The sequence below is a fragment of the Gossypium hirsutum genome, chromosome A03 (assembly GCF_007990345.1).
Source record: "Gossypium hirsutum isolate 1008001.06 chromosome A03, Gossypium_hirsutum_v2.1, whole genome shotgun sequence".
Taxonomy (NCBI): Eukaryota; Viridiplantae; Streptophyta; class Magnoliopsida; order Malvales; family Malvaceae; genus Gossypium; species Gossypium hirsutum.
In genome coordinates, this window is record NC_053426.1 from 75,424,800 (window position 1) to 75,427,592 (window position 2,793).

A 2,793-nucleotide genomic window follows, 5' to 3' on the forward strand; every position below is an offset into this window, starting at 1 on the left:
GTTCTTTTAGTTGAATTCTCAATATATGATTACCTATGGTTTATTTTGAGATATTTTCAATAGAAATCATAAGTTGAGAAGAATTTATTTTGATTATGAGTTGAGAATTTTGCTTGAGGACCAGCAAATGCTTAAGTGTGGGGGTATTTGATAAACCATAATTTATATATATTTTTACCCCATACTTAACACATTTTATGGATGATTTTCCATTAGAATTGGTGAATTAGATGCTCTTAATGCTTTAATTTCATGTTTTATACTTCGGAGAGCATAGGAAAGCAAAAGGAACAAGAAACGGGCCAAAAATAAAAAAAATAGGACAAAATACGAAATCAACATGGCCTGGGCCTCCTCACACGGGCAAACCGTACGGCCGTGTCAATTTGGCAAGCTCGAGCACGGCCTGAAGTAATTGCACACGGGCATGTCACACGGGCGTGTCCCTACCGAGCCCAAGTTGAGTCCAATTCAGAAAAGGTTAATTTTGAAGGCTCTTAGGCATTCCAAAGCCTATAAATACACCCTAGAGGAGAAAGAAAAGGGAGGCACAGAATAGGGAGTAGGGATTACTCCAAGGAAGCCGATTGATCCATCTCAGAAACTGGATTCACCATCAAGACTGAAGATCTCTCCTCAATTTCCCATTCAAGAGTTTTGGGTTTTCTTTATGTTTTATATTCTCTATTATTCTGAGATGTTTTCTTATTTAGTTATGAACTAAAACCCCTAAATACCTAAGGGGAATGAAACCTAAGAATAATCTTGTTATTATTTTCTGAATTGTATGATAAATATTTAACTTGTTCTTAATTCTTGTTTTGATATCCCAGGATACTAATTCAAGATAAGCTCTTATTCAGAGGAGGAATAGACCCTATCTAAGAGTACATTTTTTATAATTAAGCGGAGTTGTTTGCGTGCCTAGACATAGGGTGACAAGATTTTGCCGGGCTAGGGTGAAACCTAATAAGGGGATCCATAAATCGAGTTAATGCAACCCTAGGGTGTTAATTAGAGAAAGGTCTCAATTATTCAATCTAGGGATTAGACGTTATTAATCTTGAATAGGGATAATAACATAACTTAGGGATCTCTACGGAACAAGTTAAATGAATAAATCGTCTGATTCGGAGCCAGAATAACAAGTACAGTCTAGGTGGATTTTTCCTTAGGTATTGTCTTAATTCAATCGATTTTCTAAAAAGTAACTCCTTAATTCCATTTACTGTGAATTCTTAGTTTAGATAATTAGTTAGTTAAAAAAAAACCTCTTTATTCTTAGGCTATATAATAAAAAGACAATTATTACTAGTACTTTTAGTTCCTTCGGGTTCGACAATCCGGTCTTGCTAAAATTATACTACTATTCGATAGGTACACTTGCCTAAATCGTGATAATAGTATGATTAATTATAAATATTTAAAACCTATCATGAAATCACGCGATCAGGAACATTGTGCTGATTGTGGGAAAGGTCATGTAGGCGAGTGTTGGAAGAGGACGGGAGCTTGTTGGCTTGTGGATCTATAGAGCATAGGATCAGAAATTGCCCTAGGATGCCAGTTCAGGTGCCAGGCCAGGGTGAGGTGATGTACAGCCACCGAGGGGTGGTCAGCAGCCACCCAGAGGCCATGGTCAGGCCAGGGGTGGAAACAGTTTGGGCTGTGGAGCACCGGGTAGAGATGTTGGTCATGCTGAGGCGGGACAGCTAGCGTTGGTCTATATAGCATGTCATCGAGAGGACGGAGAGGCTCTAAAGGCGAATATTGGTCCGTACGTTAACCATAATATACAATTTATTTAGTTTGGAATTAGACTGCGTAGCGAGAGTGTGGTGTGGAAGTCTATGCTATGCAGCTGTACTAATAGTTTGGAATTTCGATGATGAAATTTTTTTTAGGGGGTAGAGTTGAAACGCCCCAAAAATCCTGAAATCCTGAACTTTTTTTTCGATTTCGATAAAAATTGTGCCTAACATTCCAACTCAAGTGTTAATTATGAGATAGTAGATCTTGGTTAAGGTTTGAGTTCGAACTTAGGGGTGAAGGAAATTATGGTTTAATTATTAAAAGAACCTTGTTGGCAAGTAGGTTGGCTTTTAAATAAATGAAGGAAGATTTGGACACAAGTAAGCCTTGTGGTGGAGTGGCAAGTGGCGTCACACGCAAGGCAAGGAGGTAAGGGGTTCGAATCCCTCCTTGCTCAAATGAAGGATTTATTTTTGCTTAAGGGATAGATAGTGGTGGCATTGAATGTGAACTTTGTAAGGAACGATAAGAGGAGAAATTTGAGGAGGGGATTAGGGGTTATTAGGGAGAAAAATTAGGAGATGATGAGTGTCAAGAGGTGGAGCCGAATTAGGGATTAGGGGATAGGAAATTCGGCTAGAGGCTATATATAGATGCCAAATGTGAGGTTTCCAGGCTAATGCCGAATTCTCTCTCACCTTGTTGCTAGAAAACATCTTTTTCTCTAAAGATCTAAAAGCCGAAAATCCCTTGTTCTTCCTTCTTTTTCTTTATGCTGATTCTCCATTCTTCCGTACCCAAAGTTTTCTTTTTGATTAACCTCTGGTTTTAAATGATTTCTACTTTTCTTTGTGCCGAATAACCTTTTCCACCATACAAGTTTCAAGAGCAGAATATCCTCTGTGCCGCCACTACCCTTTCCACTCGGTCAATTCTAGTGTAAATGCTTTATTCTCTCAATCAGTTGTGCTAGTATAGATCACTCTGTCCCTCACTTCTTCTAATCAATTTTGGTAGGATTAGTATCGAATCCCAGTCTTT